This window comes from Triturus cristatus, chromosome 3_1 (genome assembly GCF_964204655.1).
Source record: "Triturus cristatus chromosome 3_1, aTriCri1.1, whole genome shotgun sequence".
NCBI lineage: Eukaryota > Metazoa > Chordata > Amphibia > Caudata > Salamandridae > Triturus > Triturus cristatus.
This window is the reverse complement of record NC_140583.1, coordinates 309,127,187-309,145,203: the sequence shown is the minus strand read 5'-3', so window position 1 is coordinate 309,145,203 and position 18,017 is coordinate 309,127,187. Positions and strand designations below refer to the sequence as shown.

Genomic DNA, 18,017 nt, shown 5'->3' with positions numbered 1-18,017 from the left:
CGCCCTGCCCATCCTCCCCACTCTGCAATCAATTCTTGATGTAAAGGTTATACCCTGTCAGTTCTTGGTTATCTACTGGTGCTCACCATCTCAATCTATGTTGGGGTTAAATGAGCCGCTTGGCCTGGCCACTTAGCTTTTGTTTAAAGGTTGCAATACTGTCCATTTCTGAATATGTATAGTTGGCAGAGTAGGTGTGTGTGTTTTTCTCTTGCTCTCCAGGTGACATATGAGTGAGCAGTATTAATTTATTTGTTCTTTCTATGAAAGTCTTCTTGGCAATGTCCTACTTTGGTACGGATACTGTTAATATATCTGGTGATGGCATGAATTAAGACACAACTTAGTGTTGTTGTTGTAGGTCCTGTTGGACTATTGGTATTCTTTTCATGACCATTGATGTTTGTTGCATAGAGGGTATGGTCTCTTCCTTCATAGGGGCGTTATTCACCAGGGCGCAGATTTTCTCTGAAATCCAGGTCTGGTATTTTCATAACTTTTGATGTTTCATTTTCTAATGATGTTTAAAAGATTAAACTCTGCTATGCATTGGCCAAGAAGTGCCCCTCACCCCTCAGGGCTTGTGGACTCACTCCACCAGAGCGAAGGCTGCGACTACTGCATTAGTGTGCAGCATCTCAGTCTTGGACATTTGCCAGGCAGCAATACGGGCATCACTGCACACATACACCAATCACTACTGTCTGGTTAGACCGGTCTATGGTGCTGGGCTCTTCACCTGTTTGGTCCTTCATGTTGTTCTAATCTGATTGGTTTCGCAGTCCCACCTCTGGGGAGATATTACTTGTGTATCTATTCTCAGGTAAGGAATCTGAGGCTAGAAGTGTCTATCAGATGAGCAAGTTACTTACTTTCGGTAACGCTCTATGTAGTATAGACTCTATCTAGCCGCAGATTCCTTTCTGACCCTCTCATCCTCCCTGCTGTATGAAACAATCATGATTTAAGGAACACCCCTTCGAGGACCTCCGTCTATCACACCCGTGGTCATCATAACTCTGTGCTCCTGATGTGGAAAGTCCCGAAAGTAACTGATATCAGCTCGCCGAGGTGGCACCTATATAGTTGACGCACCATTCATTTCTGGCACCCAGAACGCCAAGCTGAGACCAACGACTCCACCTACAGAGGTGCAGGGGTACTACTCGAAGATTTTCTGGATCCAGTCTGACGCCCGGCGATATTTCTAAAGTAAGTAACTTGTTCTTCTCAACTATGGGCTCACAAAAACAGAGATGTCTTGTGTAGCATGGAGTGAGTGAACCCCACCCGTAATATTTATAGCCCCTTCAGATTTTTTTGCCCCTATTAAGCCTGAGCAGGAACGACCCAGACTTGAACCTAAAAAATCAAAAAAGAAAATCAAAAAAGTGATGTGTGCTTGTGCATCCTCCAGATGGGGACGAACCTTATGCAAATCAACCTGGGTCCTGCTCAGTAAGGAACATTGAAGCCCAAAGTACCAGGTCATGGCTGGGAAAGTCAGCATCCCTTTATCACAAACATTAAGGCCCATATGTTCACACAAGCCAAGTATTTCACTAGTATTGACCAACCTGTAGCATTTTATCAGAAAAATAGTGAATGCTAGCTTTCAAAAATTGTGATTCCAATCAAATCGAGCCTTTTGCACTAAGGAAGAGTGAGGTTTTGATTGTGTGCCTTGCAAAATTCTGATACTGGTTTGCATGGGGTTTTGGAATTATAAGTTTCAGTAAAATGTGCAGTTTGATTTTTCACATAATACATTACCGCAGTTCTGGAGGTGTAGATCCCCTTCAAACTGAATTTTTTTTTTCTTTCATTGCCAGTGTTGCACATTGCATTATAATGGCAGTTGGTGCAATGTAATCATGGGAGTTGTCTGAATGGTCTCCATGTCACTGGAGTCAAGCTATCCTGGCTGATGAGGGGTGAAACCCCGAAACCGGTCCTAGGATGCCTGTTTCTAGTCCAGGGAGGGACCTGGCTTGGTAGTTTGGGCAGGACTGATTTGCATAAGGCTGGGTTCAAACTGGAATGGCATGGGGAGCAAAAAAATGATGTATTTAGGCCCAGATCTCTGTACTGGGGTAAATGTATGACATTGTTCTGCATTCTTTCCATCAATTGTTTTTGCATTTGTCACCCCGAGTGGCACGGGTATGCCCAGATGTGGTTCTCGTGCTCTCCATGCCACTGGAGTCAAGCTAACCTGGCTGATGAGGGCTGATAGCCCGAAACCGGTCCTAGGATGCTTGTTTCCAGTCCAGGGAGAGCACGAGAACCACATCTGTAAGGGAGGGCCTGGCAGTTCGGGCTGGACTGTTCCCATTGGGCGTAGGGTGAAGACTGATTTGCATATGGCTGGGTTCAAACTGGAATGGCATGGGGAGCAAAAAAATGATGGTTTTAGGCCCAGATCCCTGTACTGGGTTGAATGTATGACATTGTCTGCATTCTGTCCATTAATTGTTGTTTTTACAGTTGTCTGAATGGTCTCCAGTGTCTTCTCCTAAAGTATGTAGTTGTATAAGGAGTCCACATCAAAGGAAAGTTGATATTCTATGGTAGGGTCAAAGGATAGACCTTCAAGGTGTCTCAGAAAATCCTTAGTGTCTTGACGTACGAGGGCATTGTCTGCACCAAGGGTCTCAGAAAAAAGTCAACAAATTTGTTATAAAGGTTCAAGCAAGGTGGGGAGGAGGGCTGCAGGGGCTTATGGATTTTTGGTAATGTGTAAACGTATGGAAAGACCGGATTGTTATAGGTAAAACAAATCTACTTTCTTGGCAGTCACCACCCTGAATCCTTGGCATCTTCGACCATTGTTTTGAAAGTTTAGTCGTTTGTCCAGGTCACATATGAGTAAACAATACAATCTAGTGTCTCCCATCTGTTTAAGGCACTCTGTCCTGTGAGTGGTAGTGTATAAGATCGCCGTAGCTCCCCCTTTGTCAGCAGTTTTAATTGTAACGGAGGGATCAGTCCCTCAGCATATCGCAATCCCCCTTTCTAGTTTAGATACGTTTTAGGAAGGGTTGCCCAGGAATCTAGATTGACACTCATTTGTGTCCACAGGCCAAACCAACCATCCCTTCCAATTGGGATCTGATGAATGGTAAGAACCATTTTGTTTCATGGTATCGAGTGTATCCTCACTGTATTGTGTGAAATGCTTCCTGTTCTAAAAAGCTTGAAAATGCGGGAATACAAGGTGTGTTTATATACTTCATCTTGTCTATTCCAAGACAGAAAGTTTGTTGCACTATTTTGTTCAGGAAAATTATTTGATGTGGTATGAGGCATGCTCTGAACAAGGCCTCTGTTCTCTGACCCTGCTAATCTTTTGTTGCCCAGACAGATTTTGTCTAAGGTGTCTTTCCAAAAGTCGAAACCCTTTACAGACAGTTGGGAAAAAAAGGAAGCAGAGTACATCTGCTGCTTGGTGTTTCTATGCATGTTTTTCTTTGCAGGTGTAGGTGCAAGCCTTTAGTAGTAAGAGGCCGGGTCTAATGTGTCAAACCAGAAAAATAAGCAAACTTTTGTGCAAATGTTTTTGAACTTCCTTTTGGTGGTGTTGGGCAGTGTTCCCATTGGGTGTAATTATAAACAGCACGTGGGATACTAGCTTTCTGTAAGAAGTGGTGACCATAATGTTGATAGCAAAACCGGTCACTGAAATTAGATGTACCATTTTACATTGTATCCTAAGAAAATACAGTAGATTGCTCTAGATCTGCAAGCAGATTGTGCGCAGATTCAGTGTCGCAATCATCAGAGGAAGTACTAGAGGTGATGATACCATTTAAATCTACCATAAGGAAACTCCAAGTTGTCCAGAACTATGCTGCTAGGATGCTGCTTGGGACTCCCAGAACGCAATCGGCGAAGCCGTGCCTGAAGACCCTACACTGACTACCCATTCTGTAGAGGGTCAAATTTAAATCCCTTTGCATAGCCTACAAAACCTAAATGGGCAAAGGTCCTCATATCTATAAGTCCCTCATTACCTTCTATCATCCCAGAAAACTTCTCCGCTCTGTGAGCATGAGCCTGGCCGTCATTCCCAAAATCCAAAAGATACGAAGTGGGGGCAACTCCTTTTCGTATTGCATAGCCAGACTCTGGAATACCCTTCCCCTGCAGTTGCGTTCAGAGACCCATCATCTTACATTTCGAAAGCACTTGAAAACATGGTTATTTCAGAACATCAACGTGTAAGCTTCACTCCTCTTTAACTAATAATACTAATCAGGAAATTTTACACCAATATGGTATTTGTAAAGGTTCAGTAGGACCATACACATTATACGATACCCTGTCTCAAACTATTCCTTCCTGAACTGGAACTGCTGTAATGTTCAACAGGGACAGGCCCCTAAGTTCACGGTGCGATGATGCATGTGGTTTCAGAACCAAGTTCACAAGTTGTACTGCAGAGCATTCTGGGAGATGGTGTCCTTTCAGTAGTAGGAAAAAGACAGTCACCAAACTAATTCAGAGGACCGGGAATAGTAATCCGATTGTTAATCCAGAGGTATAACCACGGAGTAACAAAGTATGCCTCTTCAGCCAAAGCTAGAGAGCATATACTTGTAGCTTGAAAGGGAGAGCCGGTGGTATCTCAGGTTCACTTGAATCTGATGAGAAGTCGTAATAATGCACAACGTATCCAGGTGCCGTCCAGTCTATTTTTGGCAGCTCAGCAGGTTTTGTATATCTGTGAGATGACTCAGTCTGTAACATAATCACATAGACGTCGTCTGTTATTGAAATTTGTAGCTTTGTACTTGTTGACTGTACAGTTGTAGTTTTAACAGGAAGAAGAAATACTTTGTTGTTTACTGTTTCTCTTTGGAAATGGGAATCTTTTGTAGTTATTAAAGCTACCTCTCTCTCTACCGCCCTACCTCTCTCTCTACCGCCCTACCTCTCTCTCTCTACCGCCCTACCTCTCTCTCTACCGCCCTACCTCTCTCTCTATCGCCCTACCTCTCGGTCTACCTCCCTACCTCTCTCTCTCTACCTCCCTACCTCTCTCTACCTCCCTACCTCCCTACCTCTCTCTACCTCCCTACCTCTCTCTCTACCTCCCTACCTCTCTCTCTCTCTACCTCCCTACCTCTCTCTCTCTCTCTCTCTACCTCCCTACCTCTCTCTCTCTCTCTCTCTCTACCTCCCTACCTCTCTCTCTCTCTACCTCCCTCTCTCTCTCTCTACCTCCCTACCTCTCTCTCTCTCTCTACCCCTCTCTCTCTCTCTCTACCTCTAAGTGGCAGCCGGAGCCTGATAGCACTGCTAGTCCTTTAAAAAAAAAAAAAGAAAAAGCATTGGCATAGCCAATAGGTCTCGCCTTAGGGGCCTTATAAGTGTTTAACCATGCAACAGTTAATGTTGTTGCACCAAGGATATTGTGCTGCATAACTAAATACTTATAAGGTCCCAAAAGCGAGACCTATTGGCTATGCCAATGCTTGTTTAGGTCGCTACCTAGCAGACAGCACAGCTGTCTGGTTTGCTAAAGACATCTTGGGCACATTCAGAAAGTTGACCTAGGAATGCATTCAGCCCGTTGCTTACCGTTGGATGTGGGGTTTGTAATTCTGGCTTTCTATTTGCTGGCTTTATTTGCTTTAGGCTGTCCAGCTTGTATTCATCCCTCCCGTTGCACAAAAATACTTGTTTACTGTATTGTTTCACTAACATGCTTTCTGTAAACAGGCCTTTTAAATATTGGTCATATCTTGTCACATTTGCTGTACATTCAAAGACAGAGGTCAAATGTCAGACGGTCTCTTCCAGAGAGCTTGGTTTTTATTTTTATGACTTCAAAGTGAGAGGATTTGCGTGACAATCATGCCGGCTACTGGGGGGTCTGCTTGAGGAAGGCTGCGCGAATTATTATTTTTTTTTCTATCATTCAACAAAATTTAAATGTCATTAATTGAAAACATCTCCATACATTATCGTTTGTACACGGTATACTTTTATCAGTAAAACTGTATGTGAGTGCAAATGTAATGGTCATTTCAATTGCGGATGTGTTGTCTCTAATGGCAGTACGCTTAATACCATGCATGCTCAATGTTACCCCACACCTCTCCACGTCACTGTCCCCTACTCTGCACCACTCTATGCTGTCACTGCACTCTTATCTGCACTAGTCCACTCCCCTCTGTGCTAATGTACTCTACCCCACAATACTGTACATTGCACCACTATACACTTTGCCACTGCACTCTACACCACTCCATGCCACACTATGCCACCCTACTTTGCAACACTGCACTCTACCCCATTGCACTCTACTCTGTACCACTCCACTGTACCCCAGTGCACTTTATGCCAATCCCCTCTATGCCAAAATCTGCACTTCACCCCACTCAGAAACAATCAACTCTCTGCCACTGCACTTGGCACCACTGCCCTCCCCACCACTCCCCTCTGCACCAATTTACACAACTGCACTCCATGCCAATGCGCACTCCACCACTTTACTCAAAACCAGTGCATTCTATGCCAATGCACTCTGCACGACTTTACTCAAAGCCAATGCACTCCATACCAATCTTCTCTGCACCACTGAACTCTACGCCACTGTTACACCACTGCAGTCTATGCCGTTGTACACTGTCACTGCACTCTACACCATCCTATCCTGCCCTGCCTCACTGCATCCTACACCACTGCACTCTATGCCACTGCACTCTACGCCTCTCTGCGCCACTACGCTATGCACCAGTCTACTATACACCACTACACACTATGCCTGTAACATATGCAACACTGAACTCTATGCCTCTCTACTCTATGCCAATCCACACCACTGCACTCTACGGCATTTTACTTTATACCACTGCGCTCTACACAACTTCACTCTACTCTGAAATAATCTACTCTTTGCTACTGCAGTTCACACCCCTTTCACTCTACAATACACCGTTACACTGTAAGTCACTTTATTCAGCACCACTGCACTCTACAAGAATGCACTCTACGCCACTCTACTCTACACCACTAAACTCTACTCTGCAGCGCAGCTCTCTATGCCACAGCACTCTACGCCACTCTACGGCACTCTGTGCCAGTGCACTTTACACCATTACACTGTATGCCACTCTAATCCACTATGAACCAGTGCATTCTGACCCTGTACTCTGTCGCTTCACTCTGTGACTATCTACTCTACACCACTGTACTCTGTCAGTGCATTCTACCTCACTCTACTATGCACCATGGCTCTGTTCGCCACTGCACTATACACCACTCCAGTCTAAGCCACTTCATTCTGCAACACTTCACTCTATGCCAATGCATTCTACGCCACTACTCTATACTATTCCACTCTACCCTGCACCACTCCACTCTATGCCACTTCATTCTACTCTGAAAAATCCACTTGCGCAGCTCCACTTTACTCTAAACCACAACACTGTCAGTTCACTTCACAACACTTTGCTCAAAACCAATGCACCCTACCCCACTGCACCTATGCCAACTACTTTACACCACTTCACACCACTATACTCTACAACATTCTATCCGATACCACTGCACTCTACGGCACTGCACTGCACACTATCACTCTACACCATTGCGTCCTATGCCACTGGACTCTATGCCCCTCTGTTCTACTCTACATTACTGTTCTCTACGTCACTGCTGTTTACCCCACTCTACTTTGCACCACTTTATGCTTCTACTCTCTAAGAACCTAATGAACTATCGCTCGGTATCCCTTCTGCCACTCCAGGCCAAGATTTTGGAGCGGCATGTCACCAAGATCCTTAGAAAATTTGTGGAGGGTCATCAACTGCTCCGCCCTTGACAATCTGGCTTTCGGACCCATCATAGCACAGAATTAGCAATGCTTTCTGTGCTGGATGAACTCAGGTTGGTGACAGATAAGAGTAGATCTTCAGCGCTGATCCTGTTTTATCTCATGGCAGCGTTCAATATGGTTGATCATCGAATGCTAGTGCATCGTTTGCTGGCTTGTGGGAATACAGGGGCTGCCCTACTGTAGCTCTCATAGTTAATGATCGCTCACGGAGGGTACAGATGGGTGGTCATGTCTCCAGGGCAAGCGCATTTACCTGTGGGGACCCTCAAGAATCATGAAGGCTCCCTTCCCCCCTCCCCCGTTTAACTTGTATATACAGGCTATGATTGTAGCTTTGACATATCTGGATTGCCAACTGTTTGATTATGCTGGTGACACTCAGTTGGTATTGCAGATTGAGAGCTCTACGCAGTAACAGTTGAACATGCAGAATATCTTGCGGTTCACTGTTAACTGGATGAGAGCGAACTCTGATGATCAATCCAGGAAAGACCGAAGTTCTGGCAATCACCACGAAAGGGAATTCTTGTTTAGGCAGTATTTGGCCCCTGGATCTTGGCTTTGTCCCCCGTGTTCTGTACTAGTAGCAAAAAGTCTTGGCATTAAGCTAGACAGTAGCCTATCAAGGTCCAAACAAGTCGCAATAGTATGTGGGAGCTGTACAGCTCTTCTCAGACAACTACGGAAGCTGGTCCTAGTGCTCTAATTCTCAACTATGTGGACAGTGGTAGTAGCATATTGTCATGTCTGGACTACAGGAATGCCTTGTACATCTGCTTATCTAATAAGTTGATGGACAAATCCTAGGTGACTATGAGTGATGCAGCAAGATTGCTGCTTAAACTGTAGAGACTGGTGCATTCGACTCCATTGTTGCAACAACTTCATTGGTTGCTGATTAAACAGACTGCCTTGTTTAAAGGCCTGTATATTGCACATAAGACACTATATGGTACTTTACCGGTCTACATCAAGGAGTGCCTGGGGCACTATCTAACCAGTCGCCATCTACGATCCTCTGAGGAAATTTGTTGACCTGCCCGGGATTTAGTAAAGCTACCTTGGGCGGTCAGGCATTCTCTCCGGCTTGATCTCTTATATTTGGAATGGATTGCTGGAGATTTTGAGGAAAGTAGCACTTCTTCCCTTTCGTAAAAAGCTAAAGACTTTATTTAAACACGCTTAGCAGTAACATGTTATGATAGTCCTAAGGTAAGCGCCAAGAGACCAGTGGTATTTGTGCACTATAGAAGTTTAATTAACATAACCTAACAATGCTTCTGCTGCCTCAGTACTCTTGACAGTCTACTCTTCCTGACTGCAATGTATGCCACTCCACTCTACTCTGCACCTTTTTAACTCTATACCTCTCTACTGCACTCTACACCACTGTACTCTACTCCACACCACTCTACGCCACTCTACTCATCATTCCACTCTGCCATTGCGCTCTACCCTGCGCCACTCCACTCTATGCCACTTCACTGTACGCCACTCTACATCACTGCTCTCCATGCCACTGAAATCCATGTTACTGTACTCTGCATGGCTCCTCTCAACACCACTGTACTCTGCGCCAATCCACTTTAAGCCACTGTAATCTGATCTGAATCATTTCACTTTAAGACAACTACTCTATACCACTGCACTGTATGCCACTTAACTCTACAGCAATCTACTCTGCCACTGCAGTCTACACCACTCCATTCCACTATACGCCATTCCACATTGCACCACTCTGTTCTATACCTTTGCACTCTACGTCTCTGCACTCTGCAAAACTGCACTCTACACCACTTCGCTCTACTCTTAAATAATCTGCTTTATGCCACTGCACTCTGTGCCTCTCTACTCCATTCTGGGCCACTCCACGCCACTGCACTCTACACTGCGCCACCCTGCACTACGCCACTGTACTCTAAACCACTGTACTCTAAACCACTGTACTCTAAACCACTGTACTCTATGGCAATTCACTTGACACTTTACTCAAAACTAATGCATCCTACGCCAGTGCACCTACGCCACCACCTTTCCACGACTGCGCTTCACGCCACTATACAACGGTCTACTCTATGCCACGGCACTGCACTCTGCGTCTCTCTACACCATTGAGCTCTATGCATTACTGCACTGTATTCTAAGTCACTGCTCTCTGCACCACTATACTACTTTGTATTACTTTGCGCCTCTCTATTAATTTGCACCTCTCTATTACTTTGCATCCCTTTTACTTTGTACCACTCTACGCCATGGCGCTGCTCTCTACACCACTGCTCTCTACGCCATACGCCACTGCATTCTACTTTGAACCAGTCTACTCTACACCAATGCCCTCTATGCCACACTATTCTGCACTCTGCCCCACTCCGCCCCACTCCACTCCGCCCCACTCCACTCTGCCCCACTCCACTCTGCCCCACTCCACTCTGCCCCACTCTGCCCCACTCTGCCCCACTCTGCCCCACTCTGCCCCACTCTGCCCCACTCTGCCCCACTCTGCCCCACTCTGCCCCACTCTGCCCCACTCTGCCCCACTCTGCCCCACTCTGCCCCACTCTGCCCCACTCTGCCCCACTCTGCCCCACTCTGCCCCACTCTGCCCCACTCTGCCCCACTCTGCCCCACTCTGCCCCACTCTGCCCCACTCTGCCCCACTCTGCCCCACTCTGCCCCACTCTGCCCCACTCTGCCCCACTCTGCCCCACTCTGCCCCACTCTGCCCCGCCCCACTCTACTCTGCCCCACTCTACTCTGCCCCACTCTACTCCGCCCCACTCTACTCCGCCCCACTCTACTCCGCCCCACTCTACTCCGCCCCACTCTACTCCGCCCCACTCTACTCCGCCCCACTCTACTCCGCCCCACTCTACTCCGCCCCACTCTACTCCGCCCCACTCTACTCCGCCCCACTCTACTCCGCCCCACTCTACTCCGCCCCACTCTACTCCGCCCCACTCTACTCCGCCCCACTCTACTCCGCCCCACTCTACTCCGCCCCACTCTACTCCGCCCCACTCTACTCCGCCCCACTCTACTCCGCCCCACTCTACTCCGCCCCACTCTACTCCGCCCCACTCTACTCCGCCCCACTCTACTCCGCCCCACTCTACTCCGCCCCACTCTACTCCGCCCCACTCTACTCCGCCCCACTCTACTCTGCCCCACTCTACTCTGCCCCACTCTACTCTGCCCCACTCTACTCTGCCCCACTCTACTCTGCCCCACTCCACTCTGCCCCACTCCACTCTGCCCCACTCCACTCTGTCATTCTAATCTGCATTGCTCAACTCTGCGCCACTGTACTCTAATCCACTCTGTACCACTACACTAACACACTACTCTGTACCACTGCACTCTACACAACTTCACTCTACTCTAAAACAATCTACTCTATGCCACTGCAGCCTATGCCACTTCACTGTACTCGGATTCAATTTACTGTATGCCACTGTAGCCTACCCCACTCTATTCCACTCTGTGTCACTCCACATTATGCCACTATGTTCTGCAGCACTACTGCACTGTACATTAGTGTTCTCTAGACAACTTGACTCAAAATCAATAGCCACCACACTCTTTGCCAGTCTACTCTGCACCAGTGCACTTTACTCTACGCCACACCATTGCACTCTGTCACTTAACTCTGCACCACTCTACACCAATGCACTGTACGCCACTCTACACCCTGTACACTATTCCATTCTACTCTGCCATTGAATTCTACGCCACTATATGCCACTGCAGTCTACTCTGCACCACTCTACGCCACTCCAAGAGAATGCACTCCAAGCCACTCCCATCTTCGCCATTCTAATCTACTGTGCACGACTCCACTCTGACACTGTATTGTACTTCACTCTACGCCTCTTTACTCCACACTGCCAGTGCACTCTATCCTACTCTACTATACATCACTGTACTCTGCCCTGCCCCACTCTACTGTACTCTGCCCTGCCCCACTCTACTGTACTCTGCTCTGCCCCACTCAACTGTACTCTGCTCTACTCCACGGCTCTGCCCTGCACTACACCACTCTGCCTTGCACCACTCCACTCTGTCCTGAAGCTGTATACTCTGTGTCACTGCACTCTGTCACTCTACTCTGAGCCACTCCACACCACTTCATTCTGCAGCCCTGCACTCTCTACACTACTCTACACCACTCTACCTTGCACTGCTCCACACCACTTTACTCTGCTTCATGCCACTGCTCTATATGCCACTGCACTCGAATCCACTACACTGCATTCTACACCACTCCTCTATGGTCCTGCATTGTACCCTGCACCACTATACTCTACCCTGAACCACTCCACTCGACTGTGAAACAATCTACTCTGTGCCACTGCTCTCTGCGCTGCGCCACTCTGCACCGCTGGAATCTATGCTTTACCATTGCACTCTAAACCACTGTAGTTAAAACCAATATGCCCTATGCCACTGCAACTATGCCAACTACTTTGCACCACTGCACTTTATGCCACTATACTCTACAAGATTGTTTATGCCACTGCACTCTACACGACTGCATGCTATGTTAGTCTACACCATTGCACTCTACATCACTGCACTCTATGCCACTCTATTCTGCTCTGCACCACTGTACTATACCTCACTGCTCTCTACACCACTCTGCGCCCCTGGCCCCCACTCCACTCTTATCTACCCTGCACTACTCCCTGCCACTGTGCTCTGCCCTTCCCTGCCACTGTGCTCTGTCCTTCCCTGCCACTGTGCTCTGCCCTTCCCTGCCACTGTGCTCTGCCCTTCCCTGCCACTGTGCTCTGCCCTTCCCTGCCACTGTGCTCTGCCCTTCCCTGCCACTGTGCTCTGCCCTTCCCTGCCACTGTGCTCTGCCCTTCCCTGCCACTGTGCTCTGCCCTTCCCTGCCACTGTGCTCTGCCCTTCCCTGCCACTGTGCTCTGCCCTTCCACTGCACTCGCCCTGCGCTCTGCTTTGCCCTGCCACTGCGACCTGCTTTGCCCTGCCACTGCGACCTGCTCTGCCACTGTGCTCTGCCCTGCTCTGCCACTGTGCTCTGCCCTGCTCTGCCACTGTGCTCCGCCCTGCTCTGCCACTGGGCCCTGCCTCTGGCCCTGCCCCTGCGCCCTGCTCTGCCGCTGCGCCCTGCTCTGCCGCTGCGCCCTGCTCTGCCGCTGCGCCCTGCTCTGCCGCTGCGCCCTGCTCTGCCGCTGCGCCCTGCTCTGCCGCTGCGCCCTGCTCTGCCGCTGCGCTCTGCTCTGCTCTTCCACTGCGCCCTGCTCTGCCACGGCCCTGTCTCTGGCCCTGCCACTGCGCCCTGCCACTGCGCCCTGCCATGCCCTGCCACTGCCCCTGCACTCTGCCCTGCCACTGCGCCCTGCCCTGTGCCCTGCCACTGCGCCCTGCCCTGTGCCCTGCCACTGCGCCCTGCCCTGCCCCTGCGCCCTCCTCTGCCCTGCCACTGCGCCCTCCTCTGCCCTGCCACTGCGCCCTCCTCTGCCCTGCCACTGCGCCCTGCCCCGCATTCTCACCTGCCCAGCAGCTGCGCCCTGCCCAGCCGCTGCGCCCTGCTCTGCCGCTGCGCCCTGTGCCCTGCCACTGCACCCTCCTCTGCCCTGCCGCTGCGCCCTCCTCTGCCCTGCCGCTGCGCCCTCCTCTGCCCTGCCGCTGCGCCCTCCTCTGCCCTGCCGCTGCGCCCTCCTCTGCCCTGCCGCTGCGCCCTGCCCTGCCGCTGCGCCCTCCTCTGCCGCTGTGCCCTGCTCTGCCGCTGCGCCCTGCTCTGCCGCTGCGCTCTGCTCTGCTCTTCCACTGCGCCCTGCTCTGCCACGGCCCTGTCTCTGGCCCTGCCACTGCGCCCTGCCACTGCGCCCTGCCACTGCGCCCTGCCACTGCGCCCTGCCATGCCCTGCCACTGCCCCTGCACTCTGCCCTGCCACTGCGCCCTGCCCTGTGCCCTGCCACTGCGCCCTCCTCTGCCCTGCCACTGCGCTCTGCCCTGCCACTGCGCCCTCCTCTGCCCTGCCACTGCGCCCTCCTCTGCCCTGCCACTGCGCCCTGCCCCGCATTCTCACCTGCCCAGCCGCTGTGCCCTGCCCAGCCGCTGCGCCCTGCTCTGCCGCTGCGCCCTGTGCCCTGCCACTGCGCCCTTCTCTGCCCTGCCGCTGCGCCCTTCTCTGCCCTGCCGCTGCGCCCTCCTCTGCCCTGCCGCTGCGCCCTCCTCTGCCCTGCCGCTGCGCCCTCCTCTGCCCTGCCGCTGCGCCCTCCTCTGCCCTGCCGCTGCGCCCTCCTCTGCCCTGCCGCTGCGCCCTCCTCTGCCCTGCTGCTGTGCCCTGCCACTGCGCCCTGCCTTGCCGCTGTGCCCTTCCACTGCGCTCTGCCCTGCGTTCTGCCCTGCCACTGCACCCTCCTCTGCCTTGCTGCTGTGCCCTGCCACTGCGCCCTGCCTTGCCGCTGTGCCCTGCCACTGCGCCCTGCCTTGCCGCTGTGCCCTACCACTGCGCCCTGCCTTGCCGCTGTGCCCTGCCTTGCCGCTGTGCCTTGCCGCTGTGCCCTGCCACTGCGCCCTGCCACTGCGCCCTGCCTTGCCGCTGTGCCCTTCCACTGCGCTCTGCCCTGCGTTCTGCACTGCCACTGCGCCCTCCTCTGCCTTGCCGCTGTGCCCTGCCACTGCGCCCTGCCTTGCCGCTGTGCCCTGCCACTGCGCCCTGCCTTGTCGCTGCGCCCTGCCACTGCGCCCTGCCTTGTCGCTGCGCCCTGCCGCTGCGCCCTGCCTTGCCGCTGCGCCCTGCCGCTGCGCCCTGCCTTGCCGCTGCGCCCTGCCGCTGCGCCCTGCCTTGCCGCTGCGCCCTGCCGCTGCGCCCTGCCTTGCCGCTGCGCCCTGCCGCTGCGCCCTGCCTTGCCGCTGCGCCCTGCCGCTCTGCCCTGCCGCTGCGCTCTGCCTTGCCCTGCCACTGCGCTCTGCCCTGTGTTCTGACCTGCCGCTGCGCCCTGCCTTGCCGCTGCGCCCTCCGCCGCTGCGCCCTCCTCTGCCCTGCCGCTGCGCCCTCCTCTGCCCTGCCGCTGCGCCCTCCTCTGCCCTGCCGCTGCGCCCTCCTCTGCCCTGCCACTGCGCCCTCCTCTGCCCTGCCACTGCGCCGTGCCACTGCGCCCTGCCCTGCCGCTGCGCCCTCCTCTGCCCTGCCACTGCAGCCTGCCACTGCGCCCTGCCTTGCCGCTGTGCCCTGCCACTGCGCCCTGCCTTGCCGCTGTGCCCTGCCTCTGCGCCCTGCCTTGCCGCTGTGCCCTGCCACTGCGCCCTGCCTTGCCGCTGTGCCCTGCCACTGCGCCCTGCCTTGCCGCTGTGCCCTGCCGCTGCGCCCTGCCTTGCCGCTGTGCCCTGCCGCTGCGCCCTGCCGCTCTGCCTTGCCCTGCCGCTGCGCTCTGCCTTGCCCTGCCGCTGCGCTCTGCCTTGCCCTGCCGCTGCGCTCTGCCTTGCCCTGCCGCTGCGCTCTGCCTTGCCCTGCCGCTGCGCTCTGCCTTGCCCTGCCGCTGCGCTCTGCCTTGCGTTCTGACCTGCCGCTGCGCCCTCCTCTGCCCTGCCGCTGCGCCCTCCTCTGCCCTGCCGCTGCGCCCTCCTCTGCCCTGCCGCTGCGCCCTCCTCTGCCCTGCCGCTGCGCCCTCCTCTGCCCTGCCGCTGCGCCCTCCTCTGCCCTGCCGCTGCGCCCTCCTCTGCCCTGCCGCTGCGCCCTCCTCTGCCCTGCCGCTGCGCCCTCCTCTGCCCTGCCGCTGCGCCCTCCTCTGCCCTGCCGCTGCGCCCTCCTCTGCCCTGCCGCTGCGCCCTCCTCTGCCCTGCCGCTGCGCCCTCCTCTGCCCTGCCGCTGCGCCCTCCTCTGCCCTGCCGCTGCGCCCTGCCTTGCCCTGCCGCTGCGCCCTGCCTTGCCGCTGCGCCCTGCCTTGCCCTGCCGCTGCGCCCTGCCTTGCCCTGCCGCTGCGCCCTGCCTTGCCCTGCCGCTGCGCCCTGCCTTGCCCTGCCGCTGCGCCCTGCCTTGCCCTCTGCCTTGCCTTGCCGCTGCCCCCTGCCTTGCCTTGCCGCTGCCCCCTGCCTTGCCGCTGCGCCCTGCCTTGCCCTGCCGCTGCCCCCTGCCTTGCCCTGCCGCTGCCCCCTGCCTTGCCCTGCCGCTGCCCCCTGCCTTGCCCTGCCGCTGCCCCCTGCCTTGCCCTGCCGCTGCCCCCTGCCTTGCCCTGCCGCTGCCCCCTGCCTTGCCCTGCCGCTGCCCCCTGCCTTGCCCTGCCGCTGCCCCCTGCCTTGCCCTGCCCCCTGCTTTGCCCTGCCCCCTGCTTTGCCCTGCCCCCTGCTTTGCCCTGCCCCCTGCTTTGCCCTGCCCCCTGCTTTGCCCTGCCCCCTGCTTTGCCCTGCCCCCTGCTTTGCCCTGCCCCCTGCTTTGCCCTGCCCTGCCGCTGTGCCCAACCGGTGCGCCCGCCCGCTGCGCCCTTCCCTGCCGCTGCGCCCTTCCCTGCCGCTGTGCCCTGCTCTGCCGCTGCGCCCTGCTCTGCCGCTGCGCTCTGCTCTGCTCTTCCACTGCGCCCTGCTCTGCCACGGCCCTGTCTCTGGCCCTGCCACTGCGCCCTGCCACTGCGCCCTGCCACTGCGCCCTGCCACTGCGCCCTGCCATGCCCTGCCACTGCCCCTGCACTCTGCCCTGCCACTGCGCCCTGCCCTGTGCCCTGCCACTGCGCCCTCCTCTGCCCTGCCACTGCGCTCTGCCCTGCCACTGCGCCCTCCTCTGCCCTGCCACTGCGCCCTCCTCTGCCCTGCCACTGCGCCCTGCCCCGCATTCTCACCTGCCCAGCCGCTGTGCCCTGCCCAGCCGCTGCGCCCTGCTCTGCCGCTGCGCCCTGTGCCCTGCCACTGCGCCCTTCTCTGCCCTGCCGCTGCGCCCTTCTCTGCCCTGCCGCTGCGCCCTCCTCTGCCCTGCCGCTGCGCCCTCCTCTGCCCTGCCGCTGCGCCCTCCTCTGCCCTGCCGCTGCGCCCTCCTCTGCCCTGCCGCTGCGCCCTCCTCTGCCCTGCCGCTGCGCCCTCCTCTGCCCTGCTGCTGTGCCCTGCCACTGCGCCCTGCCTTGCCGCTGTGCCCTGCCCTGCCTTGCCGCTGTGCCCTTCCACTGCGCTCTGCCCTGCGTTCTGCCCTGCCACTGCACCCTCCTCTGCCTTGCTGCTGTGCCCTGCCACTGCGCCCTGCCTTGCCGCTGTGCCCTGCCACTGCGCCCTGCCTTGCCGCTGTGCCCTACCACTGCGCCCTGCCTTGCCGCTGTGCCCTGCCTTGCCGCTGTGCCTTGCCGCTGTGCCCTGCCACTGCGCCCTGCCACTGCGCCCTGCCTTGCCGCTGTGCCCTTCCACTGCGCTCTGCCCTGCGTTCTGCACTGCCACTGCGCCCTCCTCTGCCTTGCCGCTGTGCCCTGCCACTGCGCCCTGCCTTGCCGCTGTGCCCTGCCACTGCGCCCTGCCTTGTCGCTGCGCCCTGCCACTGCGCCCTGCCTTGTCGCTGCGCCCTGCCGCTGCGCCCTGCCTTGCCGCTGCGCCCTGCCGCTGCGCCCTGCCTTGCCGCTGCGCCCTGCCGCTGCGCCCTGCCTTGCCGCTGCGCCCTGCCGCTGCGCCCTGCCTTGCCGCTGCGCCCTGCCGCTGCGCCCTGCCTTGCCGCTGCGCCCTGCCGCTCTGCCCTGCCGCTGCGCTCTGCCTTGCCCTGCCACTGCGCTCTGCCCTGTGTTCTGACCTGCCGCTGCGCCCTGCCTTGCCGCTGCGCCCTCCGCCGCTGCGCCCTCCTCTGCCCTGCCGCTGCGCCCTCCTCTGCCCTGCCGCTGCGCCCTCCTCTGCCCTGCCGCTGCGCCCTCCTCTGCCCTGCCACTGCGCCCTCCTCTGCCCTGCCACTGCGCCGTGCCACTGCGCCCTGCCCTGCCGCTGCGCCCTCCTCTGCCCTGCCACTGCAGCCTGCCACTGCGCCCTGCCTTGCCGCTGTGCCCTGCCACTGCGCCCTGCCTTGCCGCTGTGCCCTGCCTCTGCGCCCTGCCTTGCCGCTGTGCCCTGCCACTGCGCCCTGCCTTGCCGCTGTGCCCTGCCACTGCGCCCTGCCTTGCCGCTGTGCCCTGCCGCTGCGCCCTGCCTTGCCGCTGTGCCCTGCCGCTGCGCCCTGCCGCTCTGCCTTGCCCTGCCGCT

General features: G+C 55.4%; 1 protein-coding gene across 2 annotated transcripts in view; it reads left to right on the top strand.

Moving 5' to 3' along the window:
* SNX1 (sorting nexin 1) overlaps nucleotides 1-18,017 on the top strand; it is a 732,138-nt gene that overhangs the window by 107,386 nt on the left and 606,735 nt on the right. The window lies entirely within an intron of this gene.